This window comes from Passer domesticus, chromosome 11 (assembly GCF_036417665.1).
Source record: "Passer domesticus isolate bPasDom1 chromosome 11, bPasDom1.hap1, whole genome shotgun sequence".
In the NCBI taxonomy this organism is placed as follows: Eukaryota; Metazoa; Chordata; class Aves; order Passeriformes; family Passeridae; genus Passer; species Passer domesticus.
In genome coordinates, this window is record NC_087484.1 from 8,016,806 (window position 1) to 8,029,708 (window position 12,903).

At 39.2% G+C, this 12,903-nt stretch overlaps 1 long non-coding RNA gene across 1 annotated transcript in view; it reads left to right on the forward strand.

Moving 5' to 3' along the window:
• The first annotated feature begins 10 nt into the window (after window positions 1-10).
• Window positions 11-12,903, forward strand: part of LOC135278716 (uncharacterized) — a 133,711-nt gene continuing 120,818 nt past the window's right edge. Inside the window, exons 1-2 of the long non-coding RNA XR_010346154.1 lie at window positions 11-747; window positions 8,416-8,529. This is a non-coding gene — a long non-coding RNA (uncharacterized LOC135278716). The remainder of the gene's footprint in view (window positions 748-8,415; window positions 8,530-12,903) is intronic.

Consider the following 12,903-nt stretch of genomic DNA (forward strand, 5'->3'; position numbering starts at 1 on the left):
GTGTGAACCCCTGGGGTCTGGGAGGCTACGTGGAAGATGGAACTACTTTTTGTGTCGGATCGCGGAAGGATATTGCACCATTGAGTGCGTCACAGCGCCCCACTCCTTCCTCCCTCTGCCTCCCCTTCCCCCCCGCGCGCACGGGGTTTCCCGTCCGGTCCCTGCTGCAGCGCGGGGCGGGCGGGGGAATGGCGGCGCCGGCGCGGCCGGGCTGAGGGCACGGCGAGCGGCCCTGCGGCAGCGCCTGGGGCGGCATAGCGGCCCCTTTTCGTGACCGCGTGTCCCCCACCGTGTTGGTTGTTCTTAAAGCCCCGGAGTCGGGGGGTGATACGAGAGAGAAAGAGGCTTCCTCAGGCGGGGGCCGCGCATCCGCCCCATCCGCACACAGAAATGGCTCCCTCCTCCTTCTCCTCATCCTCCTCCTCCTCCTCCCTGGCAGGCGAAACACACCCCGAGCTGTCCCCCTGCGCTCCCGGAGCCGGGGCAGCGTTGGTCATGAGGGCTGGGAGCTCACGGAGAGGCCCCGAGGCGGGGGGGGCGATGGAGGCGCCTCTGAGGGCTCCCCGGCCCCGGCTCGCCCAGCGCGGGCCCGTGGCTGAATCCCGTCCCGAGGCGCTGAGGGTGGATCCTTCCCGAAGGGGATGCAGGGCTGTTTGTAGGAGACACGTTAGGTGGTCCTCGGCGTGCTGCCGAAAGCGCTGCAGATCGCAGTACAGGAAAAAAAAAACTGTCAAGAATGATTTAAAGGTTAGTGCAGTCCAAAATAAAGCACGAAGAGAACTGTTACTGTGCAAACCGATTGCATGATCGTGCCCATCGCTTTCTACTGTGGTAGAAAAAATATCGATCATTTTAATGCTCATATCAGGTTTCACAATAATCTAATCTATTCATCAGTGTTTCTTATGGAGGCAAGTAATATTAATTATGAGCAATAATTTTGTGCCACCTTTGTATGGTTTATGTGTATCACTTTGCAATCTGTTTCCATAGTGATTATATATGAAGAAATGGAGGCAATGCTTGAAAAATTCAACCCTTTACTTGTCTAGAATATTGTAAATTGTCTAGAACCATCTAGAATATCCATAAAGGGAACCTCTCAAAGACTGTATATACCTTAAATCTTCCTATGGCAGCATCTGCTGGGGTAATGTTAGCTGTAGAAATAGTACAACCTACCACTATCCCAGCAAAATTATATAAATGCAGCTGCACTGTCAGCCTCAAGTTCTTTCTGTCCACCCCTGCTGGGTAGAAAATATTGAGGATATTTCTTGTCTTTGCAGTTCAGCTAGACACACAACAATAGCCAGAGGCCTTTTAAATGAATTATGCCAGTTTGTGTGGACTATTAACCTCTGGTTGAAAAACAAACAGGATGGACTGAAGAAAGAATGTGAGCACAGTTTTGGGCTAGCACAGTTAGATTTCCCACTGCATTAAAACTGATTTGAGTCTAAATGGGGAAATAGCACTACTGAATATTTGTTAAGGATCTTGAATATTTATTAGGAAAGCTGTTGAATTTGATTAGATGAGTATTTTTATTCAAGCACTGCATTTAAGTCTTAATAAATTTGCAAATCAGAGAGGAAAAGATTTCCAGACATGTGGGAATTTCAGGAAGGTAAGCCACCATTCTTCACAGACCTGGAATGGCATCTCAGAAACAAGTACCTGCTTTATCTTTTCCAATAAAGAAATCAGTGTCATTTCAGATTACCCAGGTATTCAGATCACTTTGAGTTTTCAGATTTGACAACAGTTTTCTAGTAACAAGGCTTTCCTGGCTTTCTTTAAGGAGAAATTGTTCTCATTGCTCTAGCTTGCAGCAAATCTTGTTTTACAACACTTGGTCAAACTTCGTTCTACTAAAAAAAATTTAAAAAAACTTGAAATTTTTAAAAATTATTATCTTATATCAAGAGGGACATGTTTTAAAGTTGGTATTGTAATTTACTGGCTAAAATAGTGGGGGGTCTCTTGACTGAATGCCAAGATTTCTTGGCATTGGGCAACTACAGAGCCAAACAAATCCCCCTGAGCTCCTGATCACTGGCCTTTATCAAGGAGCTTGAAATTTCCCTGTGTCTGAGGATTTTGTTCATTTCTGATTCACCTAATGCTTAAATATAAAGAAAAGCCTATGAGCAGACTGATTTCTGCTGTCACATGGTCGTGGCAGAGTTTGGCAGAATTTGATCCAATTATTTGGTCATGTTACTTGCTGTGGTTCGTGGTTGTTTTAAGGCAGTGACACTCCTCAGCCCAGTGGCCCCTTGGCAGATGCTCTATTTGCCTCAAGTGTTGTGTGACTGGAACAATGAAATTATGATTTAAGAAACAAATCATCAGTTCCCACGTGAAAGGCATTTATTACATGGATGTTGCACATCCCTGTGGTATATTAAGGTGTATAAGAAAAGGAACCCAGAGTTTCCTCCTGTGGAAATCATTGACTTCTTTCACCAAATGAAAAGATTAAAAAAATTTTGTTTCATAAACTTCAAATAAATGGTTGGAAACACGGAATCAATCTTTTATTTTTATGAAACAAGATATCCAGGCTTCTTGTATTAGCAATGACTGCTAACTGCACTAGTGGAAAAAAATCCTGCATTTTATACCCTTTAAAACCTCTGTACAATGTTTGAGAAATATCTCTTCGGTTACAGTAGTGCAAACAGCCTTTTCATGTGTGTTCATATCTACTTCGTGTATTTTTGGGCCAGTGTTAGCCATACTCAGCCTGGAATTATTTGTGTTCTGAACAGCAAGCATCAAACTGAGAGGTACCAAAAGGTCAGATTTTGTCACTGACACAAATCTTGTAATGACACTGGGATTTCTTGTAGTCCCCTGGCTTTAAATCTGATTAAGCTTTTTAGAGAAGCCTCAGCTGAAAACTTGCTCCCCAAGGATCAGATTCATGTTATCTTCAGGCAGAAGGAATGCCAAGAAGACACTAAATGACATGTCTGTGCTGCTAAAGATGGGATCCACAGCCACATATAGATGTACACCTAATATACTTGTGTAGATGTTTCCCAAAAAGACAATCCCAGTGAATCATGAGCTCTTTAGTGAGAGTGAACACAATAATACATTTATTAACAGGGGCAACAGATGGACTAGCTGGTTTAGCAGCTGGGTTTCCAGTGATTATTCATGCAGACTGAAGTAAGCAGTGACGTATTCAAAGAAAGCAGTAGGAGCTGACACCTCCTGAAACTGAGCTCCAGTTGAGCAATCCCTGCTCACCAATATCCTGGCAAAGGCAATGGTACAGTTTGCATTAGGAAATCTCAGAAATCTCCTTTTAATAATCTCATGGCATGATTTGAATTTGCCATGAAACTGCCAGGTACTTCATAGGAAACCTGCAAGATCCTAGAATTCTTTTCCTGCATTTTTAATTCTGGTGCTAGGGTTCAGACTGTGTATTATTTGATTGCCATGACTGGCAGGGCAAGGAAGGTAATGGTAAACAGACAGGGTTTGCTCACAGTAGGTCACGTTAAGGATCAAGATGATTTGTTAGGGTGTTGCTAGCAAGAAGTGATATTTTCAGTTCATCAGTCCCAAAGGATCCTGCCTAAACAAAAGCATGCTTCCTCAGATGTAGGAGTGGATGTGTTCTGGAAAGCCTCCAGAGGAGAAAGAAAATCCAAATTCCTGGAGTCCCATGCTTGTTATTTAAATGCAGTCAGGGTGTCATTAATGCTAACAAGTGTTTTTGGTTACTCCATTGAAATTAGAATCTAAAAAAGCTGAACAATAAGAATGTATAAGATACAGTGTTTTTAATGGATTGAGAATGCTGGCTTTGTATTCTGTAGTACCTCAGTGTAATCTGAAATGCACATTATGATGACTTTAGTACGTTGGATTGTTAGGCTTGCTTTGTCATCCTTTTGAAAAGTTATTTTACAACTTTGTTATGTTTTGACAGATATTTCTAGCCTTTGTAACTGTAGTCAAATGTGTTGTGAAATCTCAGTGATGTCCCTGTTGAGTGATTTGAAAGTACATCCAGAATTTCCTCTCTGTCCAAGTTCTGTCTCACTGAACAGTTGTGCACTAGGCCAATAAGGAACGTATTCAAAGATGCTTAAATTATTTAGGTGCCAAGCACTATGGAAAGGCAGTGGGATGTAAACTGCTTTGGTTGATTTAATTGCCCCACATGCTCAGTCTATTCAAGATATTCAGGCTTGTGCAGAGGATGTGGGGGGGACGGGGCCTTTTGCTGGCCAGCTGACTCAGTTGTCTGAAACGTTTGTGGGGTGGTTTATGGTTTATGCTTCCTAATTGCTTGGAGCACACATCTCCAAGGAGTGTTCCTGCTTCAGTTGTGCAGAATTTTGTTTCTTACCTTAAATTCTCTTATTCCCAGTTAGATTTTTTTTCTTAATTATAAAAATTTGTTAAGCTATTTAAGACTAACTTACTTGGGTGTTTTTTAAAAAAAAAATCAACAAAGTTGTGTGACTTTAATCTTTCAGGTTATTCATCCATTAATTCATCTCCTCTTAGAGTTTGGAGTTTAAATTCAGACTCGTAGTGGCCCTCCCACCTCCAGGGGTTTGGAGTTATTTATTACTTATTTCTTACTCTGGAATGATGAAGTTCTTGCTGAATTTTTAAGAAAGATGGTGTTTCTTTTATACGGTGGGACAGCTCTTGTAAACTGCTGCTGAAAAGGAAGTAGCAGAGGTGCTCTGGGCCCTCAGAGGAACCTTGGTTTCTCAGCCCTCTCCCAGGGGGTCAAAAAATCTAAAGAACTAAGGGAAGTTAATTACTACTTATGTTTATAGTAGTATAATTTCATCCAAAACTTTAAATTTGTGAAGAATTTCCCTTTTACTTTGGTTAGCATTTGGTTGGTCTTCTAATAAAAAACTATGGTTAACTCTAGAAAGTCAGTATTTCATTTCTTAGTGGAAGTATGTAAATTACTGTTAATTCTTTAAATGAGTATAACATAAGAAAACTGTCATATGGAATCACTTATGGTCTTGTAATTTTAGTAACGATTCGGGTAATAAGAAGAATGTTGGCACAATAAAATCTTAACCCAAATACTTGAAACAGAAATATGCTTTTCTTTCTATGATTTTTGTAGTCATCCAGGCCTGTGCATGCTATAAAACTGAATAATTACAGTTTTACGTCTTGAGTGTTCTTCTTGATTGAGCACTTAGATTCTTTGTTTCCAAGTTTTCAAGGTTTGTAGTCAAGCCCAGGACATGAAATCAGCTTCGTTCTGTTCCTCTGTTGTGTTAAGGACTCCTAGTGTGACCACAGACTGGAATTCTAGCACTAAAATTGAGCAGATGATATTTATTAGACTTGCCATTGACTTTTATTGCAATGAGAGCTCTGTTTGCACTTCAGTTTTCTTCTCTGTAATGTGGGGGTGATATTATTTGTCTCAGAGGTTATGCATGGGCAAATCTTTGAAGAAAGTTTGGATCAGTAATGGAAGGAGGCCTAGAAATCTTTGCTAGAAGTTGCAGGCTACTTTCAGGGTAGAGTTTGTTCTTCATTTTACAAAAGTAAATAAAGCTGAGAGATGAACCAGGTAGCAGATGATAACATCCTGTCACAGCTGTGGTTGCATTTATTTTTTAAGCCATGAAATACAGTATGTCATATATTTCTGTGAGACAATCAGCAAAGAGTATTTTTACCAGTTCTGAGAGAAAGGTAAATATAAGCCTGTGCATTATTTTGAAGAAAACTGTTTTCCTTCTGCTATTGGTTAACCATCTCTGCACATTGTTCTCATGATTATACAAATTTGCAATCCACTGGCATTGCTTGAGTTTTTTAGTTGCTGTTTTCAGCTGGTTAAGTTTTGATACAACCACTACATAGGCACACCTATGTCTGTGTTTCATTTCAGTACTTTTCCTTATTGGTAAAAACATTGAGTGTAGGAGGAAGTAATGGGTGGGAACCAAACCCAAGATGAAAACACCAAAAAGGCCAAGCAGTTCTTTGACTTTTACAGGGGTAAATTCACAGGACCCATTAGTGGTAAAAAAGTACTAATCTCTAACGTGTGCTGTAGGTATGTGTGCCTTGATAGATGGCCTGTGTCCTGACTGGTGACAGCAGTGAGCCATGTGATCTGTCTGTCCCCATCCCAATCACATTTTGGACGTCAGAACAAACACACTGTGCTTTCCAGAGTGTGCGTGCAGCACTGGGAGGTATGAGGGCCTATCTCAAATTAGTGACAACAAAATGTCTGGTGTTATCAGCTGATACAGCACTGCACAGAGAGCTTTGCTCTGAGTGGATTACAGGCTGTAATACACTGTATTTATTGGCAGAATATTTAAAATTTGTACATCTCTAAGCAGTAAGACATCACAGAAATAATTTCATTTTTCCCTAACAGAAGCTCTTTCTTGTCCATATCCAGCATTGAACAGTAACTGAATTCTCTTGTTTCTTTTCTATCTGAGTATTTTAACCTTCACAACAGTATTTTGCAGTTTATAGAGCTTGTTGTAACATATAAAAGTTAACTATAGAGCTAAATACTTTGTCATTAATAAAATGAGCTATGTGATCAGAAGTATTGGCCTCAAGGTAAATCTTAATTTCTATAAACTGAAAGTTTCCTATTGAGCTTTACTTTTCATAAGAAAATTGAGACTGTTCATTTCTTCAGGTAACAATAGCTCAGATTCTCCAAGTTTTGTTTCTGTCACTGACACTGGCACAATGTGAAACCATAGATGAGTAGTTTCAGCTTTGTGCCCTTCTTTCATCTCTTGTAAAATGGAAATCATTATCTCTCTTTGAAGAATCTCCTTTTGTAAATTCTAAAGTTGTAAATTGTAAAGCTGGGACTGATTGCTTTGCAAGTGTGCTTCAGTCTGCAAAGCAGCCAGCTCAGGGTGGGGAAAAGTTTAAAAAAGTTTTTAATAAGTTTTAAAAATTAATCAAGATCAACATTCTGACTTGTTTAATCATTTTATTTGTTTGGTTTCTTAATAATTCTGAGATTTTTTGGGATGAAAAATAACTATTCAAAGGCTTTTCTCTTTAACAGTGTTAGAGATGCATGTTCTTCTTGTGGCTGAGTCTCAGTCATGAAGTTGAAGTGCCAAGTGAGCTGCTAAATGTAACTGCTCTGGTTTTTGGGGCTTCTGTTCAGTGCTAGGAAGCCTCTGTAGGGCAATTCTTAGCCCCAGCTGTTCGTGCTTCCACCCCTCCCAGAACATTATTCGATATTATTTGGTATGCCAACTGAATATTGCCAGATGAGACAAAAAGGAACATGTGAGGTGCTGCATTAGTAAGGAATCCAGTGTTTTCCTCTCAGGTTGTGCTCAGGAACACCTGCCCCTGTTTTCCACGTTTTCCAGCAAGTGTGGACATGCTGCAAGCACAGACAGGATGCAGGCGATCCCTTACTTCAGCCAGGAGTAACCGTGGTGCTGCTCGTGCCAGCTGGGGACATGCACTTTAACACTTCTTGTACAGCAATTGGCAGTGGCCAGAAACCTTTGTTCTTTACACAGCAGGAGAGAGAAATGCAAGTTCATGCTGAATTGCAGGAATATATTGATTCATTTATTTTGTGCATGTGATAAAAGTGATTAGATTATAAAATACTGGCAGTTTGCAGTATATATAGAGAGTGTGTGTGCAGCTATTCAAAATATTCTTATCTTGTGCTTTGATTTAAAAGCTTCTGCTAATAATTGTTTCTGAGTCTTAAGTAGCTGGGTTTTTTGCTGTCATATTCAGCATTTATTTGTCGCTCATTGTTCTGATTAATTTAGAAGTAACAAAGTAAGAAATCAGGAAAATCCTGATTTTGAAGCAGGTAGATGCTATAATGCTCAGTAACTATCCAATTACTGGTAGTTTTTCTGTTGTTGCTTTTTTTTCTCTAAGGTTTGTGTTACCATTTCTAAATGTATTTTGGTATATACTTTTCCATGGGTTACAAGACTACAAGATTTTGTATGCCATTATTACCTTTATTTCAGCAGGATTTTAACAAAAAAAACCCCACTGATTTAGTTTATGTGCTAATAACAAATAAAAACTCCATCAAACAATGACAGATTCTTAGAGGACTTTATTTGAGTGTAATACTGTGTATATCTTAAGCTCAGAATTCTCTTTTTTCACCTTTCTATCCAAAAAAGCTAAGTTATCACAAAGATGATTTTACAGTTAATTACCCAAAAGAATTTCTCTGATTTCCTTTTAATATTACTCATTTGCATTGCTAATATTAATTTCTTCTGGGAATACAACTTTGTATCCCCTGGACCATACTTTTTTTCTGAAATAATTGTGGAATTGTGTTTACCAATTTACATCACATCAGAATTATCTTTGCTGATTTCCTGGGCTAACAGGCTGTGTATCTTTATGCAGAAGAAAGGAGAATGAAGTGAGAACTGTGAAGGACTGCTGCCTCAGAACTGCTGTTGCCATAGAGCTGCTAACGAGGAAAAAAAACTGCAGCATGGATTTCTTGTGCTGCTGAAGGTAAGATGAGGGCACAGCAAAGACTGTAGGAGGGGGAGGGGAGGCGAGGCAGAGGGAGGGAGAAGAGGAAGAAAGTCTGCGTCCTTGCTGTCTAAAAAAGGAAATTCAGTGTCAGTGTTCATGAGCAGAGCTGCTGGTGCAGAAGAACAAAGCTATCTCAGTTGTTTAGGGTAGCAGGAGTGATGAGCAAGCAAGCACACTCCCATGCTTTCAGGAGGAAATGCTGCAAAGAAAGGAGGGAGAAGAAGAGTGACTTTTTCCTTTAGAAAATACTCACTGCTGCTTCAAGGTAGCTGCTTTTTGATACTACTTGGGCATTAACATTATTACCCTGGGTAAAGGCAGCCATGAAAAAACTCAGTAGGGAGATAAACAAGAAGAAAAAATGGTGGTAAAAAATTCAGCATAATCTTGAGCTGATTAATATAGTTTGTGTGTATTAAAATGTCTCAGTTTTTACATTCAGCTGTGCAGTGCTGTGAAACCTTTCAAAATGGAAGTGAAATTATGTTTCTTGTGTAAGATTGTTGTGATATGCTGATGTGTTATCAACCTCTAATCAATGATATTTTGTCTTCTGTTACCTAAGTAGATGTCTTTTGAGTGGAAATGTATAATAAATAAATAAAAATTAATATTAGATACTCAAGCATACTGACTATAGAACCAACATCAGACATGCTTTCTGTGGGATCTCTTTAATGGAGTGAGCTTTGTAGTAGTTTAAGACTTCAGTATCATCACAGAATTATCTGCAACACATTCATGCAAAAGCTGCTGCTGCTGTTTCTACATCTGCTGCTGCTGTTTTTACATTCTACATATTTTTGCTATCCTTCACCTGCTCCTTCTCCCAGTCCCTGGGATGTTTCTGAACCCACGTGCCCTGCACAGCAAACCCAGCACACCTGCCATGTTTGCACAGTGGAGCCTTGAGGAGAATAAAACAAACTGTGGAGGCAGCGATAACACTGTATTAGCTATGTTGATACTCCTGTGTTGATATTGCTTAACCATCTGTTTGCTGTGTTATTGAGTGTGCTTGGGTAGATCAGCCCTTTCTCACAATTTCTTGTTTTGCACTTTATCACCATTTATCAAATAGTATTTGATTGTTCTCCTGTAGTCTGTTTGCAGTTTGGGTCAGAGTGAATTTTTTTCCTATAGCAGCCTGGTAGTAAGACTGAGTAATTCAGACTCTAAATGTTAGGGATTCAGATTTTTATTTTTAGTATTACCATCTCTCTCTGTGAAATTGTTATTCTTTGAGTGTATAGAGTTTAGCTCATACATTTCCCAGTCATGAATGGCACTGGCAAGATCTATCAATCATGAATACATAAGTTTCCATTTCCAAAGTTTGTCATGTGGAATTGGATGTTCAAGTGTATTTTTAATAGCCAGACTAATTTTTGATTCAGACTAATTTTGTCAAACTTGTAAGCTATGGAAAGTTCTCCTGCATTCTTTAGAACAATTTTTTTGATTTACTTTGTTCCCCAGTGCACTCGTGGTTGGTAATATCCTGTTAAGGTTTGTGGGGGTCCTCTGAGCCAGTGTATGTGAAGTTCAAGTCTTAGTCCATGACCGAGGCATCCCCTGGCAGTACAAATGATGGTAATTTAGTTCAGTGTCAGCAAGGGGTTTAGTCTCTTTCTCTGAACAATTGATAGTGCCTTGCTGAGGGTGTTAGGACTGATTTCCACAGAGCATTAGGGGCTACATTTCAGAAGAAATCACTGAACTTCTGAGTCAAATCAGTTTGGGTTCTTCAGAGACATGGGGTGATTATTCAAACAAGCATGACTGTATAATAAACACCTCTTTGTAGAATAAGTGCTAGACAAAGAATGGATGGGACCTATCCAGACAAAATTTTAGTTGCCTTACGTAAATATTTAGTGGATGGTTAGTGTTGAGGTCTAAGATCAATGTAATAGTTTTTCATTGGCAGAGGGGTGGGCAGAAGCACAATGTTGCTAAATGACAAGCTATCATCATAAATTTCCAAATAGTATGAATATTTATCTGTTCCAGCTGATGGATTGATGGTGGCTAGTGTGTATTTACAGTGAATAAGAACAGAGCTACAGTAGTGCTGATACAGAAATGTCTTGAGTGGAGTGCACCCACATTATAACCTTTATATTGCTGCTGTTCCTATGCCAAACTGTCAGCTACAACCCACAGATCTATCAATTTGAGTCAAAATTTCAGAGTCACCTTGGTTGTCTTATGATAGAAAAGCAACTTAATGAAGCTGAACAAGACAGAGGAGTTGTTTGTAAATCTACTAATCTGTCCACATGTTTATGCTGAATTCTGAAGAAAGAGGCGGTCTTGTAGTTTATGCTTGGCTTGCCTGTGTCTTCCACCTGGTTTATATTGTGGGAGTGATCAAGAGAAAAAGGAAGTATGGCAAACATTGCCCAGAACACTCTAATCTCTGTGTCTGGGCCAGGAAAAAAAGCTGTTAAGCCACTAGTGCTGCTGTGGTTAATGCCACGGCTTGCACCAATTCCCAAAACACTGTAAAATATAAAAGCTACTTTGATGGCTAATGCTGCCCGTAATTACCTTTTTGAGGTGTTGCACTGCTCAATTTCCATCTCAACCACTCCAGGTAATGTCAGCTTTCCACACGACAGGCTTTGGCTGAGTGGTCCAAGGCCTGAGTTTGAAATACTGAGTACCCATAATGCTATTTAAGGTTAATGGGAGCACAGATTTCTCAGCAAAATATAAATTCAGGCTTCTGCACTCAAACAGGATATTTAAGTTTTGCAGTCACAAGACTTCTTAAATGATCAGTCTGAATTCTGGATTCCTGCTGGAACTGATTGATTTTTTTCTTTTGCAGAGTCTGAGTTATGTCCCATTATACCCCTTTGTTTTTATTAATTTTGTGAGCATTACTACTCTTTTAGTCAGTATACAGCTAGGAGAACAACTGACACATAAAAGGAAGAGAATTCAGTTATAGCAGATTTACTTCTTCATAATGTTTTATGGCATTAGTCTTTTTTTCTATTGGATTAAATGGCAAGAAATTAACTTCTGCTGATATTCTTAAGGGTTAGAATAAGAAATAAAACAATGTTCCTTTACATGTGTCTGGTGGATTTTTCAAGGCACTCAACTGTAGTGTTTTGGGCATGTAGGACAAAGTCTTTCTTTAAACATGCTCCTCTTTAATATTCTGTTCATAAGCATTATGTTCCCCAACTTGAAATCAATAATCCTCAATTCTTGTCTAGCCCAACTGTTTAAGTTTTCTTATAGTAATCTAAGTTTCAGTTAAAAATACATCCTTGTTCATTCTCTGCCTTAGTCAGACTTGTTTTGTTCCCTTGTTTTTCACTGAAACTATAGTATTGCTTTTGTTTCAAGCCAGGTGATCTGTTGGATCTTGTGATAAGTGCATCCAGGGGAAGGTGGAGAAACATCCACCAAATTCATACAGGGCATCTCATAAATATATTTTGTCTTTGTATTTTTAAACAAATATATTCCTTTGGCTTGACTCTGGATTCTGCAAGACATTCTGATTTTCTGTGGCTTAATTTGAGTAAGGTAAGTTTTTTAATGCCTGATCTTGAACCCACAGATCAGCTTTATCTGTAGTCATGGCAGAAGAGAAAAGAATCTATGAGGTTTCTAATCCCTGTTACTTCATAGTGGTAGGAGTTACTCCTTTGAAGGTTATGGTTGAGTTTTCAGTGGGCAGCAGATTGAAACCATTGCATGAGCTGCATTATTAGGAGTATTCATTGCAGCAAGATACCTTACCCAACTAGAAAAACCTTCACTCTTTACTCCTTAACACACCCTTCCTTTTATTTTAGAATGCAGTAGAAACATTGTGTTATTAATTACATTTTCCAAATGAACTTGCACATAAAGCTTAATTAAAACTGTGGGAACTGCATTACATTAATGTGGTCTTGTAAACACAGCAGAGTTAGGAATTGTGGGTGAGTAGCTGGTGACAGAATTGAAAATATCTATCCCCATTGTTATTTTTAAAGAATATATGAGGAATTTGTACACTGGATTTGGTACAGCTCTGTCTACATTACAATGGCCGTGTAGTAATGTAATTTCTAATTCTGTAGCCACTTAGACTTATTTATCCTCAGAGCTGTTATTCCTAAATTGGGAGCAATTATCTTGCTGGCTGAGAGACCTGAGAAAACAAGGAAAGAAATGGGTTCTTATATCCTATCAAATAGCATGTTCATCATTAATGCTCCACATGTTCTCATGTCAGGTGTTTGCACAGCTCTCTCCTGTGGCTTACACTGTGTGAACATAGCACTGGAGGATGATTGAAACTGCTGACTGTGATGAAAAAGTCATGTCTAAATTATGGCA